General features: G+C 36.2%; 1 long non-coding RNA gene across 1 annotated transcript; it reads left to right on the forward strand.

Annotated features, from left to right (window-relative positions):
- The first annotated feature begins 4,462 nt into the window (after positions 1-4,462).
- On the forward strand, positions 4,463-9,311 carry LOC134484336 (uncharacterized). Its single transcript, XR_010061737.1, has 2 exons — positions 4,463-4,666; positions 9,129-9,311. It is a non-coding gene; the product is annotated as an uncharacterized LOC134484336 (long non-coding RNA).
- The last annotated feature ends 11,697 nt before the right edge of the window (positions 9,312-21,008 follow it).

Here is a 21,008-nt window from a genome sequence, read left to right on the forward strand (position 1 = left end):
TCTTAAAGCTGAAAATGCATTCATGAGGTAGTAGAATGCAAAATTAACACACAAAACTCATTATCTTTTCTGTATTACAATTTCAAACAATGGGAGAAAAATCGAGGAAATATTGCACTCAAAATAGTTTTAAAATATATAACAAAGACCATGGATTGGCATAGTTATAAAGCAAAGAATTAGTAAGAAGACATAAGAAATACACATGATCCATCCTGAATACATATAAGAACGCTACAGCCAATATTCTCAAAGACTGTAAAGACTTCAATAAATCAAAGCTTCTATAGTTTAAAAGATAAGTAGATAATATAAATAGGTCAGTTTTTGATGAATTAATAAAATTAATACAATAAATTGTGAATAGAATATTTTACTACAATAAATCACCTACTTTTATGAAACTCAAGAATTTGATTATAAATATTCTACTATAGGACAAAAGAAAACTTTTAAAGTGCAAAGTGATAACATGTTTAGAGGGATAATTATAAAGAGAGAAAAGGAGGGTGGCAAAAATTTCATGAGATTAAAACAATTAAGAGTAACAGAAGCAGTTTTATGGGATTGGCAGAGTTAATTTTTTAACAGATTGGAGTGTCCAAGAACTATGGTCTTTACCCAAGCACAGATTTCTACCTTTTGCATTAAGCTGTTGCCATTATGGTTTCTTAGGTTTTCCAAATTGAAGAATTGTCAAAGCTCTTACTGTCCCTACACAATTATGTCTAGTAATGACCTGGTTCAATCCTACAATCATGAGAACTGAGCAATTACAGGTACATGAAATCAAAGTTGAGTCACTGAGAAATCTGAGAAATGCTGTTTGAAAAGTGGGATACAGTTGTTACTGTTTACAAGTCATAGCTCTTAAACTTTAAAATGTATTCATTGCTCATGCACAGAATGCTTTCTCAAGACAGAAGAGGAATTCTGAATTCTTTTTTTGACATTGGGTTTGAGTTGCTTGTGGAGTATATATTTCATAACTTGGATAAATCCAGTATGCCACACACAGCATAGAGGAAGTAAATTATTTGTAGGATTTGTGTGTGTGAAATAAGAGAAATAAGAGTTGAAAAAACTGAGACAATAGAGTCTTAACTAGGAGTTCCCGTTCCCAGATATCAGTGTCAGAAACAACCTGCACTGTAGGAATCCAATGCAAGGGTTTACTCTGAGCTGAGGACACAATACTTGTCTTTCCCTTCATTCTCAGGACATTTTTCTTCTGGGCAAAAAGAATAAAAGCCATGAGCTCTCAGGAAAACAATGGTGCTCTTCCCAAGTCTTGCATTTTGGGAGAAAGAAAGTATAAACTCTCTGGCTTCCAAGAACCATAAGAACAGGGAAGTCCAGATGCTTCTGAGAGGCTCCCAGCTCCTGATACTCATATGTGTAAGGCTCAGATCAGTGTTATCTGTTCAGGGATACCACTCAATCTTTCCAAAGACTCACTGACCTTTCCAGAGGACCACGTATTTCTTCCATTTTTTATACCAAGACAAGGGCAGCTTCCTTATCCCCATCTCTGATCTCTTAATCCTCTGTTGTTCTCCCTCCCAAATGGCTGTTTACACTGAATTAGATGCCAATTAGTACACATTAGAGGTACTGAGGTAATATATGAGAGGGAGTTGTAGTCATGACAACACTTGTGACATCACAGAAGAAGCTAGTAATCTCCGGGTTACATGAGATTTTTCAGGGAGGGCTTAATGATGATGTCACTGAGACCTGCCATGGCTTTCCAGCTAAACAGCTTTCCTTACATTGACCATATTTGAGGGTACCCTTCCCAGAAGTGTTTCCTGTATTACAGTGGAAACCTTTACATACCCCATATCTCTCACGCTACAGACTTCTCTTTGCTTTATTAGTGGTTACATGCTGTGAATTGAAAAATTTAGTCAAGGGCTTGGAATGGGTAGAAAAGATCTTGTATCATGGAGTGGAGGAGATTCTTCTAGATAACAATTTTACTCTCAGGTACATTTCGTGAAATACAGTTCAATTTTGTAGATTTTCTCTGTTTCCCAAAGGCCTGTATTTTCCCTACAGACCTTAAATTGAATCAATATTGTATTTCACTTTCTTATTGTAAATTTCTAGATACAGGACATTATAAATCTTGCTGAATGAGTACTCAAAAATTCTGTTTTCCAATTCCATTTTCTGCAATGATTTTGCAACAAATGTGGCCCAGCTATAGAGTGAATATAACAGTGTAAATATTGTGTACCTACTTGAAAAGATAATGTCCCAAATACTTATTTTAGGTAAAAATTGCCAGTCATCAGAAAACCAAAAGACAACATGGATTATAGAATTCGGTTCTCTAGTCACATTTGATATCAGTTTTGCATTATCTAATGCACTGTGTTCCCAGGGCCAGACATGAGGGGATTGGGTATTTTACCATGATTCTTTCTGTGGGAATAATACAATACAGGAGGAAAGGCAGGAAGAGGAATGGCTTGAGGTGCAGTGAAACCTCAACTTCAGTATGTTCATAAGAACAGGAGGGAATCTTTGGCATTGTCATTTGTGGATTCTCCATTCTTGACTTCGTTCACATAAATCATGTGAAAATTCCACCTATCCTCATAGCTTTAGGAGCCACCCATGTATGTATATGTGTGCATATGTATATATCTATATCTATATCTATATCTGTATCTGTATCTGTATCTATCTATATCATATATATATATATATATATATATAACTCACCAAACCTATATAAGATTGATGAAGTTAAGAAGTGCATTCAGCCAGGAACAAGGATATAGATATTTCCTGAGAGACACAGCTAGAGCATATCAAATACAGAAGTGAATGTGTCGTTGTAAAAATATAAAAATAAAAAAGTAAAGTTGTCTTTTACCCTGCTAACTCAGGCACTGAAGTGTCTGAATTTCTCTGCTAGATATATTGGCAGAAACACAGTCCCACTCCTCGGCTTCCCAATGTTTCATGTCGACCACACTTTCCTATGCACAAACCCTCACATAAAGAATACACAACACAAAGTCCTTGATCCAGTTGATTAGATATAATTGCCCAATTAAACATACAAAGCCGGGTACCATCTATCCCTTAGGAACATTAATAACGACATGTAACTACACAGCAGAATATTAAATTCACCTACCATGGCTTCTCACTCTGTCATCTTCCTTTCCTCTTTTTTCCTCTAGTCTCCTTCTCTTCCTTCAGACTTCTCTCCCGCCCATTTTTCCTTCTCCTCCCATGATCACCCTCATTATATCCTGTTCCTGCCACTCACATATACTTTACAAATTCAATAGGGAGATGGTTCTGGTGATGTCACCTGAGTTCTGAGTACATGACTATGCAGCTGACCTTGGGGCAGTAGAATTAGCATCAAACACAGATAATTTCAGGGCAAACCACAACAAGAACTCTAGTGACAAACCAGTGAACTGAAAACAGACTTCTTGGTAGATTTTAAGAAAGGATTAGAAGAGGTAAAGGTGCTTTCAACCCCATAAGAACAACAATGCCAGTGAAACAGAGCTTTCTGGCAGAAGGCCAATATTCAAAGATTGTACATGAACAGACCTATGGCTACAACTCCATATGTTGCAGAGGATGGCCTTGTTGGGTAATAATGAAAGGAGAACCCTTGGTCCTGCCTAGGTCTGACTCCCAGTTCAAGTGAATATCCAGGGGCATTAAGGGGGGATATAGGTGAAGTGTAAGGGGACTGGTAAGAGATCTTATAGTCAGGAAAATGGGAAAGGAAATAATATTTTAAATTTAAATTTAGAAATACCCAATTAAAAAAGCATTAAAGTTTGTTAAAAAATTTTCAAAAAATGAAAGAAATAAAAGAAAAGAAATCTGCCAGCTAACCACACCTATTGACTCAGAATTTTAAGGGGTCACTATCGGGGAATGGTAGTCAGAGTAATACTAGTGGAAAGACTCATATGATGAAGTCTCATCTGGAAGCACTTCTCCCTCCCAGATGTCAGTGCCAGACACAAACTGCATTATTAGAATCCAATGCATGTAGGAGTTTACTCTGTGCTGAGGACACAATTCTTGCCTTACCTGTCTTCCTTAGGACCTTTTCCTTCTTGGCAAAAGGATAAAAGCTATGAGCTCTCAGGAAAAACTGTAATGGCTTTCACAAAACCTGGCTTTTATGATAAATAAATGAATTATATAAACTATCTGAATTCCAAGAAAAATAACAAGCAGGGAAGTCCAGAAGCTTCTGAGAGGCTCCCAGTTCCTGATTCCCATAGGTGTGAGGCTCGGATCCCACTAAATCCCTACCAAGTACTCACTGAGTTATACCAAGGATCATGTATTTCTTCCTTTTTTTAATACCAAGACAGAAGGCCAGCTTCCTTCGTTCTCACTATATCTGATCTCTTCACCCTCTTTGTTCACCCTCTCAAATTGATGTTTACTCTGAATTAGAGGCCAATTAGTAACCATAGAGGTACTGAAGGAATACCTGAGAGGCAGTTGCAGTTACGACAACACTGTGACATCATAGAAGGAGCTAGGGCTCTCCAGGTTACATGAAATTTTTCAGAGAGGGCTTATGGATGATGTCACTGAGAACTGCCATGGCCTCCCTCTAAACAGCTTTCCTTCCAGTGACCAGTTTCAAGTGTGCCTTTTCCAGGTATGTGTCCTGTGAACACAGTGGAAACCTTTATTACCCCATCTCTCTAAAGCTAGAGACATCTTTTTCCTTCATTAGTGGTTTCATGCTCTGAATGGAGAAAGTTAATCACGCACTTGGCATGGGTAGAAAAGGTCTAGGAACATGGGGTGGAGGAGTTTATTCTGGACAAGAATTCTATTCCAAGGTCCATTTCTGTGACATACACTTCAATTTCCTCGTTTTTCTCTGTTTCCCAAAGGCCAGTATTTTCCCTACAGACCTTTAATTGATTGAATATTGTATTTCATTTTCATATTGTACTTTCCTTAAAGGAGACTTTACATATATATTCCTGAATGTGTACTCAAAAATTCTGTTTTTCAATTCCATTTTTTACAATTAATAACCAACAAAGTGGGCCCAGCTATACATTGAATATAAGAGTGTAAATATTGTGTACCTACTTGAAATGATGAAGTTCCAAATCCTTATTTTATCCAAAAATTATGAGACAGCAGTATAGCAAAGGACGTCATGGACTGTAGATTTTGGATCTCTAGTCCCATTAGATATCAGTTCAATAATATCTTCCTTCCTGTTCCCAGGGCCAGACTTAAGGGTTTTGGAGGTTTTACCATGATTCTTTCTTCAGGCCAAACACAAGACTCAGGAGGATGAGCAGGAAGAGGAATGGGTTGATGTCCAGTGACACCTCAACTTCAATACGTCCATAATAACAGGAGGGAGTCCTATTGGCATTGGCTTTTGCTGATTCTACATTTTTGAACTAGTTGCACAGAATCCATCCTAAAATTCCACCTAACACATTGCTGTAGGAGCCACCATATATATACATAAATACAAATATATATATATATACATATATATGTATGTTAGATAGACAGATAGAGATAGATAGATAGATAGATAGATAGATAGATAGATAGATAGATAGAGAAATAGATAGATAGATCTACCACAAAACTACATAAGACGGATGACTCTAAGAAGTGCATGTTGCCAGGAAACGGATATGGATCTTTCCTGAGAGAACCAGGTAGAGCATGAATTACCGATGTGAAAATTATTAGCAATCCAATGGAATGCAAATGAAAATCATGTTAGTAAATTTGGAGAAAGGATTACCAGGACTGAATGGGCTTACAAGCCCATAAGAACAACAGTGACAATGACCCATAACTTTCTGGTACTAAACCAATATTCAAAGACTGTACATGGAAAGAACTATGTCCGCAGCTGCATATGTAGACTTGTTGGACATCAATGGGAGGAGAATCTCTTAGGCCTACCAAAGCTGGATCCCCCAGTGTAGGGGAAAGTCAGGGGGTGCTGGGAAAGGGAGTGGTTGGTGAGGGGGAACACCTTTATAGAAGAACTGGTGGGGAAAGTGATAGGAGTCTTATGACTGGAAAACTGGGAAAGTGTATCATATTTGAAATGTAAACAAAAATATCCAAATTTATAAAAGGATAAATAAAAGTTTAACAATCTGAACAGCCAAAGAGGAATCTCAATCCCACTTGAGAGGGAGAAGAATGAATCACAGGAGGGAAGAATGAGGGACCTGGTGAGAAAGGAGACAGGAAGGGAAATAGGGGAACATGGTCAGGTATTGGTGGGGAGAAGGACTTAAGCACTGAGTACCAGCAGAATGAATGGAAACAGTCAACCTCAGGAGCTAACAGGTTGGGGTGTGGGGTGGCTCTAGAATATTCCAGAGACCTGAGAGGTAAGAGACTATCAGGACTCAGTGAAATGTCCAGAGTGGGTAGAGGGAACTTGTAGAGAAACCTCCATGAGGAAGAGAGAGCATCAAGTGAGGGATAAGGTTGCCATCCACAAATCAAAACTCTGACCCATATTTGTTCCTCTCTGAAAGAACTTCAGGGACAAAACCAGAGAAGAGCCTGAGTAAAAGGAATTCCAGTGACACGCCATATCTGGGAACCACATTATGTAGAGGCCACCAAGGCCTGACACTATTACTCATGCTTTCTCATGTTCACAAATCGGACCTCACATGACTGCCTTCTGACAGACCCAACAAGCAGCTGAAAGAGTCAGATGCAGACAATTACACTCAGCCAATGAACAGAAGCTGCTAAGCCCTGTGGTCGAACTAGGGAAAAGCTGGAGGAAGCTGAGGAGTGGAGCAACCCTACAGGAGGACCAGGAGTGTGAACTAACCTGGACCTCAGTGTTTTTTCAGACACTGAGCCATCAATGCGGCATCATGCACCAGCAAATATGAGGTCTCAAAGACTGGAGTGCTGGTTCTGGACACAACAAGAGAAGATCCATTTAACCATCAAGAGACTGGAGTCCCCAGGGAGTGGAGAGGTCTGGGTGACTGGGGTGGTGTGGGAGACAGCTTCATTCAGATGGGCATGAGGGGAGTAGGTATGGGATGTAGAACAGTCTGAGTACGTGCTGGGAGAGAAATGAAATCTGGGTTGTAAAAATCTATTAAATAAAATTTAAAAAAAGAAATGTAAACTAAAGTAAACACTATCTTCCCCAACTTTCTTTTTTCCCTTCTGGTCATGGTATTTCATAATAGCAATAGAAACTCTGACTAAGACATGGTATTATGGACAAAAGTGTGCAAATGCTAATTAGAGAAGGATGACATCTCCGTGGAGTCAAGTTGCATGATCTGATTCAAACTTCCTTATTCAGAGGTAGCAACAAACAGGGAATTTCTAAGACTAAGTTTATTATCATGACACAGTGAACACTTTTTATCCAACCCTTATGAGATCTGTGATATCCAGAAACAGATCAAGAAAATGGGAATATTATAAGGGAAGAATCGTGTTTAAACATTCATGGAAGAAATGAAATTCATATCTATTAGATTACCACAAAGAGGTTGATGCTTCTGATTGCTGTCTGCTACCCAACACAATCCATATTCTCTTTTATTCTTTCCAAAGTAATAATAGATTAATTAATAAGACTCTGTATCTAGAAAGAAAGTTTGAATTTAATGTGAACTTAACTCCAAAGATATCACTGTTTGTATGGGAGTATTTTGTTTACTACATTTATTATAAAAATAATTTGTGTAACAAATTGGGATTGCTTGGAAAAGATCCTATACCTTGCAGTTATGGTTTTACTTTAATGAGATTTTACTGTAACAGTGAATTCCATTTGTTTATATCATGGTTCCTTCTACATAAACTGATGGAAATGACAATAGTTAGATTAATTCTCAAACACTGGGATAAAATTCCACTTACCTAAGGAAATGATTATTGAAGAACTGCAGCAATTATCTTTCTCACTACTGATGGACTTTCTTCATGTACATTGGTATTGGCTTTTGGAAAAAGAAAGCAAAATTCATTTTTGAATGTCTCAAGTTAGCAAAAGTATTTTAGAAAAACGTCATCCTCTCTTATTAAAGGAGATATTTATCTAATGCAAAATAAGTTTTAAAATAATTTAAAAGGGTAGCTTTTGGGTTTTTTTTTTAACTGTCCTACAAGAAATAAAATGCAGTTTGGTCATTTTGCTTTTTACTGTACGAAGGAGTACTAATGTAAGGGTATAATTCTGTGACATAGAAATATTGCAAAAACAATAGCCATCCTATCAAATTACTCTTGCTAATTTTGATTTTGCATTCCCTTGTAATTCAGAATAAGTATCTTATATTTTCTGGCATTTTAGCAATTGGGTATTCTCATTTACTCAAATAACATGCTTTTACATTTTTATCTCAAAATATTTACAAATTAGCAAAAATCAATGTACTACAGAGTTTCCTTTATGCATGTAGTTAATATCAAAATATATCCTGAAAACTGTAGCTATTTTTGGAATTCCATTCACCGTGACACATCAGATTTATTCTGGTTCTACATGTTTGACAAATACACCCGCACAAAAATGGTTGTTGCTATCACTGAGCAGACAAAAATTTGGCAACTTAGAAGGTTGCAATAAAAACCAGTCAATTAGAATTAAAGTGATAAGTCATGTAGAAAATTAAAGCTTGCCAGCTGGAAAACAGTTCTGACCAAACAAAACTTCACACGGTGAGCTTTAAATTTTAAATAAAATATATAGTATGGCAATATGAACCCATTATAAAATAATCATCCTTATAACATATTAGAAGATCTAAAATATTTATAGTATTCTTTTCAAAGTATAAGAGCAGTTTATATTTTATAGTGAGTGTTGTCTCAGAGGCACATGTCTCTTTATATTCTTATTTGACTTAAGATTAGATAGATAATGGAGAGCCAGGATTCCATCCCAGACAGTAAGACTGTAGATGCTGTATTCCACCACTATATCACAGCACTCTTAAAAATTTTTTTAAATGGATTCATCCCTTACAATTATTGTAAGTGTGAAATTCATATCCAAACACAGTACTGCTTCATGTAAGGAATTATATTCTTAGGATTTCATTCAATCAATTAATAATTTTATATTTTTCCAGGTTAAATGGATGTTTGTATGTGACTGAAAATACATGGAAGATACCTGAATCCCAACACTGACCCAATACTCTCTATTGCTGTCTTATCCCATAAAAATCTTTCTGAGAGTGGTTTAAGCTGTGTTGGAAGATATGCCAATGATTCTTTAACCAATAAAACCAATAAAAACAGCTGTCTATTTTTCTTTCCAATGATTCTGTGTGTTCATATAAGAAGATGGAACTATTATTTCAATTACTTTTCTTTAAAAACATGAAATGCTATAGTCTGCTGCCCCTTGCCTTTCATACAAAACAAAGATTCTTGAATCTTTTAACTTAAACCAGCATCTAGAATCTCTCTCATTCCTTTGAGTTAAGCCTCCTGTTCCTTTCTCACTCATTTCCTTTTTTTTTTAAAGATTTATTTATTTATTATATATAAGTACACTGTAGCTGTCTTCAGATACACCAGAAGAGGGCATCAGATCTCTTTACAGATGGTTGTGAGCCACCATGTGGTTGCTGGGAATTGAACTCATGACCTCTGGAAGAGCAGTCGGGTGCTCTTAACCGCTGAGCCATCTCTCCAGCCCCATTTCCTTCTTTTTTAATTGGATGTTTTATGTATTTACATTTCAAATGTTATACTCTTTCCTGGTTACCCTCTCTCCCATCCATCTCCCCCTGCTTCTGTGAGTTTGCTACCAACCCTGCCTGCCCACTCACACCTCAACACTCTGGCCTTTCCTACACTAGGGAAACCAGACTTCATAGGACGAAGGCCTTCCCTCCTATTGATGCCGTGCAATGCCATCCTCTTCTATATATGAGGCTGAAGCCATGGATGCCTCCATGTGTGCTCTTTGATTGGGATTTAGTCCCTCACTTCCTTCTTCGTTCACTGGACAACAGCTTATTATGATTCACTGCGGTCAGTGCTGTCCTTGCAGCAGGAAAACAATGTTCAGTGAGCCTGGACCTCAGGAAGCTGAATGTTCACACAAATGCATGCACACATGTAACCAGAGCTTGGTTCCCACTGAAAAAAAAAGCATGCAAGTATTTACAACATATTGTGCAATGAACACTTGCATGGGATTCAATGCTGTTTCAAAATACTATTGCCAATATTACTTGGTGGCCAGCTCCATGAGTGAGTGGGTCCTCATTTATTATACATTATTTATTTAGTGTTGAATATTGAGGGCCTCAGACAAAGTTCTTCCAGCAGATCTTTATACACACTCATGGTTCTTTATTTGTTTTTGGTTTTCTTTGGTTTGGTTTAGTATCAAAATATATGTTCCACAAAATTTAGCACTTTAGCATTTTTTGTATAGTGCTCAGCATCTCTCGTGTGTGCCTGTCACTCCCTCTCTGACCCAGATCTCTTTGAATTTATGGAGCTGAGATGCCATGCATTTTACACACAGGAACCATCTTCCTTCTCTCTCCCCCGAGACCCCTAACCTCCTGCTTCTTACCACTGTTGATAAAAACTTTATATACACTGATATATGCAGGACCAGAAAATACCTGTCTTTTTGATGTTAACTTTGCATCCTCAGGCTCCTTCCATGCAGCATACGTCAAATGCCTGAGTGATATTACACCCAAATGAGAGCCCACAGCTCATAACTCTTCAAACTAAACCTCTATTTTTTCCAAATATCAATATTTGCTGATGACTCTTAAAAGCTTTAACCTCCGTGTAGCCCTCCACCCACCCGAGGTAAAAGAAAGGATGGGGGGCATTAGGGGTGGCGTGGTGACCCTGTTTAGAAAGGTTCATTGGAGCAACTCCCATCTGTGTTGTCTGGAAAGCAGAATTTCAGTTCACAGGTTAGGAGAGGCAGCTTCTTCCATTAGCAAACATTTCATGAATACTCTAGTAGGTCAGTTCTGTAGAGTTGTCATAACAAACAGGAAACAGCAGCAGTGGCACAACCTAGTACAACAGCCAGGCCTCTGTCAGTAACCTGGACAGAGAGAAGTTCTATGCTGTTCTTCTCTCAGGGAATTGACAATCAGCAGAGACTCAAGATGCTCAAACATTGTTGTTGCTGCTTATTTGTTTGTCTTAGTCTGTATAGCAGGATTTCCCTTGGAAAAGTATAAGATGTTTGAAAGATTTTCTGCTGCTACAAATATATCACTGCAGCTGAGTAATCCTGTTCATCATTTTCTCTTCAGAGGCATAGAGACTATTGCAATCATTTACAGCTATTGCCGCTAATGTTGACATGGGTAATCCAATATGTGATCAGAGGAGAAAAATCAAGACAGTGTAGATCCTTTGACCATGTTTCCAATATAAAAAGTTTAAAAACACTTACAAACTATGAGCTGTAATGGTACTGCAAACCCTTAAAATCACCCCAATAGTAGTTACTTATTCTTACTCTTGTATGAAATAAAATACAATTAGTTAAAAAAAAGGTGACAACAAGGTACTTTTGAATATGTAAGCCTGATGCTGCCTTTGGTTAAAGATGATAATTATCAATACTACGATTTCAAGCAAATTTACAATATAATGTGTATAAGACATGGAGCTCATCTGTTAATTTTCCTGTTCTATTTGTCCAAAAGCACACGCCATGTAGTTGTAGGGATAAGTCAGGTTTATATGGTAGAACCTCAACCAAAGTGTACATGTTTTTTCAAGCATCTACTAGCAGGGTCCCATACTTTCATTTTTTTTCACTTTTCATCTATAAAATTCCATTCCAAACCATGATCCCAGGGTGGTGGGGAGTTCTCTTAAAAGTTTTAATTTTTTTCTAGTTCTATGTTTTTTTTTTTCTGGAACTGAGAACCAAACCCAGGGCCTTGTGCTTGCTAGGCAAGCACTCTTCCACTGAGCTAAATCTCCACCCCTCTAGTTCTATGTTAAATGTAAAGATATAGAAGGGAATATGTGAGAGGAAAACAATTTGTAATTGCATCTTATTATTATATTTCCCTTAGATTTTATTTTGTTTTATATTTTACTAACAAAATAGTTACAATTTATTCAACTTGGTGACTCAAGGCAGCAAGTATAATACATTTTTTTTTAAAAATGACTTGGAGCAATATGTTATGTGAACTTGAATTTTAACTCCATTACTATCTTATTTTAAAGAGGACTTTTTCACACTGCTGTTTCTTGTATTTATAAAAAAGAAATGTACTGATAACTAAATGAATTTTTGGAGGAGAAAAATGATATAATAGAAAGAAAAAAATTTGTGCAGATTATATACTTAGTAAATAATACTTGATTATATTCTCACTAGATGGTGAAGCCCTTGAAAGAAAGCAGAAACTACAAATTTATTTTTATAAGTCTATTCCCTAGACATGTACTGGAAACATAATAAGGAATCACTTATTTTTGGAGTAAGTGTATGAGTGAATTAGAGAAGCAAAGGACATCCTATCAATCCCCAAGTACATAGAAGTCAGATCGCTAAAACAATCATCATGTTAAACAAGCAAAAATGAGTACTCAGACAGAACCATTTAGCAATAACATCATTTTTCTCTTCTTTGCCTAAACCATATATGTCTTGCCTAGGCTAATTCCTTTAAAAGCATGGTTTTTACTTTGAAAAAGCATGTATGTATGTATGTATGTATGTCTATATGTGTATGTGTACATATGGGCATATGTATATATCTTTATATATGTGTATGTGTATATACATTTATATGTGTATGTGGACACAATTAAACATATATATATATGTATGTAAATATATATATATATTTGTTTGTATGTGTATATGTACATGTATATACATATAAATATGTAACATACAAATGCACTCAATTTTCTAATTTTATGAAACTTTACTGCTAAATACATAAGGACTGAAGAATTTTAAAAGCTGCTTTATACATTTTGTTTCATTTTAATATCACAGTTCAGAAAATAGATTCAATTTAGATAGTTAATTATTATACTATCAAATTTCCTCATCTATTTCATAAAAACACAAAGATTTAATTTAGTAATGTCACTGTATATATTTTAGCATGTGACACATCTAATTAGTTTTTCCAGCATGTGATATAATTTCAGGACACTAGACCTACGTAAGGTAAAAAATATAACAAATGGATTGCTATATGTGATAGATCAGAGTTATAGATAGATAGATAGATAGATAGATAGATAGATAACTAGATACATTCATACATACATACATACATTCATACATAGTTAAAAGATGAAAGATCACAGATGAAAAGTAGACAAATAACACATACTCAGAATCATCAATCATGAAATAACTAGTATTAAAATGTGAAAATACCTTCTTATATGAAGCAAATTTTAAATATGAATTATGTTCATATTTTAATACCTAAAGGGAGTTTATCACCCATAATCTTTAAAATAAAATGTCTATTTGAAAATTCCCCTCAGGTAGTTAACAGACATTAAATACTTAACTTCCTTTACATTAATCTGTCAAATCACCCAGCATCTTGTCTTTGTTACATAAATGCAAATATTTTTACTTTGTTCATAGTTTGTCTCCAAGTTCAAATCTTCAGTTACTTTCCACACTGCTCTGCATTCTACTTCAAATCCTATCACCATGTTTAAGTCTCTAACAAATCCTTATGTGTTCTCATGAAAATTAATCACGATGAATATCATTTTTTATCTTTACTAACATTGCTCTCATACAAGTAACTATTATTTCTCTTTCACCAATGTGATCACTATCCACTTCTCTGTTTTCTGTACCATTTTCAACATCATCCATTTTATAGTTGCTCTTTATTTGAGAAAATAAAATGTTCTATTTGTTCCCCTAATAAATTATGTACCAAGAGTTTCTTCCATTGAAACTTTAGACAAGAAAAACAAAGTTGTTACAAAGTGCTAGTTCTACTCAGACCTAGAACTGAAAGCTGTCTATGTGACAGGAAGCACAGGAGGAACACTTCTGGAAGAGAAAGCAGAGCTTGCAGAAGACCTCGTGCAGGGAAGTGCTTCATGCATTGTAAACAAAAAGTGTAAAAGATCTGAACTTTCACATTGAGTGAAAGTTATTGAGGAATATTTACAAGTGATTCTGAGTGGGCTACATAAGCAGGTTTATTTATAAATCCATGGTAAATACTAGAAAAATGGCAACAAATTGTAATAGGGCAGAAAAGGAAATCGAGTTAAAAGTTGGTACAGGTTTCGATATGAATGTTGTTAATTTGAACAAGCTGAAGGTTATTGGACAATTTAATGGGATGAATGACTCAGATACATTAACAATATTGAATGATTCTAGAGCAAAATTACACAGTGAGAACAAAACAACAATCTGTGACAAAAATCTGTTCAGTTATGGTTATATTCTTTAATATTTCTTTTTGAAAACATTCATTTAATTAAATAAAATTCAAAAAGGAACAGAATATAACCCTTTTCATCTTTGGCATATCCAATCTCTAAACAGACAGGAGTATAGTGGATGAAACTTCTTCCAGGTATTATTTATTTCAAATAATAAGCAGTGCAGTGTATCATATTTGTGGGCATTGATTACTAAGGCCCAATTATCTCCTCGGAAGGACGTCCATTAAAAAGCAATCTAAAATAACTTTGTTTCCTTTACATATTAAAAATCTAATATATTGAGCTTTCTTATCATTTTCACAGCATAGGACACCATATGTAATTACTTCGTTTATACACATCAATATCAGTCACTCTACCTTTCTGATTTTGACATATGCCAAGCTTAACAAACAGGAGACTGTACATTTCTCAGCAGTCCTCACATTTCTCACATTGTCCCCTGCGTCTGGGCCATATTACAATCAATGAAATTAATGCTAATGGGATGCAAATGTAGATTTTCATATTTCATACAATAAAACAAATCAAGAGATCAATAAATAAATAGTTACAGAATTTACCTTTATACGAAGACAATAGTTTAACAATACCTTATAATAACGACCCTAATTCATATTGAGTCAATTCTGGAATGTGTGTAACAATATTTGTACAAAGAATCAGTAACTTTTCTGTATCTTTTTAAAAACAATTGGATATAGTCAATAAAGAAGTGTCAGGCTCAGATAAGAGCTAGAAATAATTCAAAAACTTTTTAAAATCATTCTGAAAGATAGTTCTAGAATATTTGAGTTCAACTCTCAGGCTCCATATTACTAACTAATATATTGGTGAGCACTTGTATTCCATGTGCGTATACAATATTAATTTCATAGGATATAAATATTTTAAAATCTCAAAAGCTATATTTATTGAACAGTAAGATTTTAGAACTGTAAGATTAAACTTTGTTGCATTTTTATTAAATTAGGTATTTATTATTTACATTTCAAATGTTATTTCCTTTCTGGGGATCCTGTCCATCAGCTGTAAATTCTTCCCCTCCCCTTCTATAATGGTCGTCCCCTCCACAGCCATTCCCCTTCCTTAGAGCACCCCTCTGTACTTTCCCTACACGAAGCGTCCAACCTTAGTAGGACTAGGGGTTCCCTTTCCATTGGTGCCCCAGTAAGTCTATCCACTGCAACATATGCAGTCGGAGCCCTGGGTCAGTCCATGTAAGTATTTGGGTAGTGGTTTAGTACGTGGAAGCTCTGGTTGGTTGGCAGTTTTTTCTTATGGGGTTGCAAGGTCCTTCAGCTCCTTCAGTCCTTTCCTTAATCCCTCCAAAGGGGGTCCCATTCTTAGTTCAGTGATTTGCGGCTGGCATTCTCCTCTGTGTTTCACATGTTCTGGCTGCGTATATCAGGAGGGATCTATATCCAGTTACTGTCAGCATGCACCTCTTAGCTTCATCCATCTTTTCATGTTTTGGTATATACATAAATACATACATATATGCACACAAACATACACACACACACACACACACACACACACACACACACACACACACACACACACACACACACATATATATATATATATATATATATATATATATATATATATATATATATATATATATGCCCAGCATGTCTGGCGTACTCTGAATGGCCATTCCTTCAGTCTCCTAAAATATTGCCTCCCTAACCCTCTTATGGATATTTTAGTTCCTCTTTTAAGGAAGGAGTGAAGCATCTGCATTTTGGTCCTCCTTCTTGAGTTTCATGTGGTCATGCTTTGTATCTTATGTAATTTGAGCATTTAGGCTAATATCTACCTATCAATGATTGTGTACTATGTGTGTTTTTCTGTGATTGGGTAACCTCACTCAGGATGATATTTTCTAGGTCCATCCATTTGCCTATGAATTTTATGCACTCATTGTTTTTGATAGCTGAGTAGTAATTCATTCTGTAATATACGTCATTTTCTGTATCCATTCCTCTGTTGAAGGGCATCTGGGTTCTTTCCAGCTTCTGGATATTATGAATAAGGCTGCTATGAACATAGTGTAACATGTGTGTTTGTTGTATGTTGGAGCATGTTTTGTGTATATGTCCAGGAGAGGTATAGCTGGGTCCTCAGACAGTACAATGTCTAATTTTTCAGGAAACTCAAGACTGATTTACAGAGAGGTTGTACCAGTCTGCAATCCCAACAATAATGGAGGAGTGTTCCTCTTTCTCCACATCCTCGCCAGCATATACTGTCACATGAGATGTTGATCATAGCCATTATGACTGACGTGTGGTGGAATCTCAGGGTTGTTTTGATTTCCAATTTTCTGATGACTAAGTACGTTGTATATAACAGAAATCATTTTAAGAAATGATGGTATGACAACTGCTGATCTGGATGTAGCTGATTGCCAATTGATCAATTTTTATCTCTTTCTTCAAAGTTCATGTCCGAAGCATCAAGGAAATCTACATAAAACAATATATGCAGAAGTCAATAAAAGGGAAAGTGTCAAAACTGCCTAGAAAACAGTTGCACTGGAGAAAATTATCAGAACAAAGTACAAAAGGATCAGACTCTATGATCACCAGTCAATATATGAAATATCATCATTCTCACAACTTTCTTCAAAGCAAAGTACACTGCCAATAGGACAAAACAGAAATCTACACATTTGGAAAAGACTTTATCCAACCCTATATCTGGTAGAGTGCCATAATAAAAATATAGAAATAATTCAGAAAGTTAAACTCCCCAACAACCAAGTAACCCAACTTTTAAACTGGGTTAGAGAGGTAAACCAAGAATTCTCAACTGAGGTATTTCAGTAGATGAGAAACACATCAAGAAATGTTCAACATCCTTAGTTATCAGAAAAATGCAAACTGAAATGAACTTGAAAGTCTACATTTCCCCAATCAGTGTGACTAAGACAAAAAACTAATGCAGTAGCAGAGTAGACTATGATGTAGAGAAAGTGGATCCCTCCTCCCCTGCTGGTGGGATTGGTATCTGTACAGCCACTTTGGATATCAATGTGGAGGTTCAGAGAATATTGCCTGAAGACCCAGCTTTACCACTCACTCCAACGCAAATACTCAAACTTGATCCACATATAACAGTGATATGTGGTTGAACATGTTCATGGCAGCCTTCCTTATATTAGTCACATGCTGGAAACAATCGTGATATACGTCAACTCAACTGAGGAATAAATACAGAATGTGTGCTATATTTAAATAAAGAAATACTACTCAAGTATTAAAAATGAGGAAACCAAGAACTATGTAGGCAAAGTGAAGGACCTGGAAATTAGTGAAGTTCAGAGATCGAAAAGGACATAACATGGGATGTACTTAGTGAGAAGTGGATGTTAGCCCCAAAGATCAGTATACCCAATACACAAATCATTTCTCACATGGAGGGAAAATGTTTGAAGGCCAAACTGTGGATTCTTGCAACCCACTTAGAAGTGAGAACAAAATGATAATGGAAAACAGACAGATGGAGTGACCTTGCTAGAAGTAGAGAAGGATGGACAAAATGGGGGGAGTAGAAACAATATGAAGAGAAAAGAGAGAAATCTAGAAGAAAATTGGAATAAATAACAATAAGCATCAGCGGTGCGTGGTGAACTTGGGTATCCCCAGGAAAATCACAGATGCCAGGATGCAAAAGGGTCCCATAAATTTCCTGGGATGATGGTAGTTGAAATACTTAGCAGCAAAGAGATAGAACCACAAGAGTCTGCCTCCTGTAGCTAGACGTGCCTACCCGTGAAGAGCAGGTGATGCCCACACAGTTCAAAATCTTTAACCTATAAATGTCCAAAGTCTAAAAAAATGCAAAGACAAAAAAGGAGCAGAGACTGAACGAAAGGCAATCCAGAGACCACCCGACCAGAAGAAAAATTTCATCCACAGAATCCAAATCCTCAGACTATTCCTGATGTCAAGATGTGCTTGCAGATAAGTTGCTGTAGAAGTTTGAATTTCCACCAGGAGAATAGCAATGTTCTCCTCTCTCCATAACACAGTAAAGATAAGTTGGCTCATTTGTTATTAAATTAAGGTTTCTGAAAGGGATGAAAAAAATGTCAGAATAATTTTGATTTGCATTTCTATAATGTATAATGATGATATATATTTTGCATTAGATTCTTAATCGTTTAAGTTTCTTCAGTTGTGAATATTTTGTCCAGATATGTACCCAATTAATTATTTTTTCTGGATATACAGTGTTTTAGTCTTTACATTATGATTTATAGAAGCCCATTGTTGAATGTGTACGTGGAAAAAACACTTACTATATTTGAAAATAGACACTTTAATTTACTAAGGTCAAATCATATAATGTGATCTCACTAACTCACAGATTTGGCAGATCTTTTGTAACTAACAGAATTCATTAAGGTCACTTTATGAAACATCCCTATATAATAAAACATTCTCTGTGTACATAATATTGAGGAATATACTTTAATTGTTTTATTTTTTTGAGAATTTCCACCAAAATATTTTGATGATAATTTTCCCATTTATTTTACCTACATCACTATATTTCTTTGAGTCCTACCTTTGTATATCTTCTATATTAAAACACTGTTTAATAACCCCATGATGATCCCTTACAAAAACGGTTCAACCCCCCAACAGAAGACACTAACGGTCCACAATGTGTCCGTTAGGAGTAACGGCTTTCAGGCGTTCACACTGCATTCTGGACGGTTGACTGGCTTGAGGCTGTGCAGGGAACCACAGCTGCTGTGTGTCATGAGGTCAGCCCTCTGCGTATCCAGAAGACACAATTTCCTATGATCACCCCCACATTTTGGGCACTTACAGTCTCTTTGCACCTTGTTTCAGGGTGGCCTTTGAGCCTTGTGGAAGGGGTATAACATGTATATCCAACTCATCATGGCTGAAATCAATAAAATAAAGACAACAATGTATTTTATGAAAGGAAGAGTTCATTCTTGGAAAGTATTAACAAGATTGTCATAACCTTTGGCCAAGTTAGTTAAAGAAAGTGTAGAATTAACATAATTAAAGAGAAGAGAGGAGACGTGGAGAAAACACTTTATATTTACAGTCCCAAATCTAGAATATTTTTAAACCATTAATGATTTACTGGATGTATTGCATATACCAATATTAAATCACCTCAATGTGCATAATTCAAACAGCACTATACTGAACAATGACACAGAGTCGGGCATTTAATATCTCCCTTCTAAAATATCATAGGACCACATGTATTCAGATTAAAATTTTGATTATATATTTAAAAAGCATTGAAAGTTTCTTAGACTATTCCATAAAGTAGACAAAAGGATTGAATACATTAAAATTCTATTTTGAATCTGGTATTATTCAACAATTGACAGAGAACAAAAGAGACAGAGTGAGGCAGGGGGAAAATGAGGTAAACAGAAAGGTACAGAGAGAGGGAGAAAGAATTGCAGACGACTGACAGAAAGAGAGGAAGACTGAGTATTACAGACTAATTTACACGGATACACACAAATTCTCAATAAAATCCTTGTAAACAGATTCAAGACGACATTAAAATTAATCTTCAACTAGGTAAGCTTTCTTAAAATAGAAGACATACAAGTCTGATTTAACACACACACACACACACACACACACACACACGCATATATATGTCAAATTTACTTCTAATCTGATCTTTGTGGTAGGATGTTGCATCTTTAACCCAGAATTTTAACCAAGATCAATTCATTATTTTTATTTTTTTAGTCATCTGCAGATACATCTTTTTTAGGAGTGAATCGTTCTCACTGGAGACCGGAGAAGAGACCTGCTGTTCCATGATTAATAAACGTCATTGCAAGACATCAAAGCTAAATGTAAATGTGTGAATGGAATAAATTTTTTTTTTCATGACACACAGCAGAGATGTAATGGTGACATGTAACACACTGGCCAAGCCTGGCCCAGTGCTCTCTCTTCTGCTATGATTTTTTTAATTGTGTTAAAATGTACATGAAAGAACGCACATGAGATTACATTGTCTTTTGGGAAAATTGATCTTAGATTTAGTTAGTTTCATGTACGTGAATGTTTTGCCTGCCTGTGCACCACTTGCGTGCCTGGTGCCTGAGGAGGCCAGAGTAGGTATTTGATTCCCCGGAACAGGAGTTACAGACAGTTAAGACCAGTCATGTGGGTGCTGGGAATCAAACCTGACTCCTCCAGAGAGCAGCCAATGCTCTCCACAGCTACCATCACCACAGCCCCACGTTTTACTTCCCTACCTACGGTAAGCGTGCAGTGATGTGACAGTTGTTACTCAGCCAGCATCTCCCACCACCTTCAGAATCTTTTTCATCTGAAAAACACTGTTCTTTGAGGTTGGACTGTGCCTTCCCAGTCTCCAGCCCCTGGCAGCCACCCGCTTGTCTCTAAGGAGCCTCTTAGGCTCTTGGCAGAGGTGTAATTTGTCAACTTATGACAGACTTATTTCAATTATCATAATGTCCTCAAGGTCCCTGCCTTTTATAGCATTTTAGAATT

The sequence above is a fragment of the Rattus norvegicus genome, chromosome Y, assembly GCF_036323735.1.
Source record: "Rattus norvegicus strain BN/NHsdMcwi chromosome Y, GRCr8, whole genome shotgun sequence".
NCBI classification, from domain to species: Eukaryota; Metazoa; Chordata; class Mammalia; order Rodentia; family Muridae; genus Rattus; species Rattus norvegicus.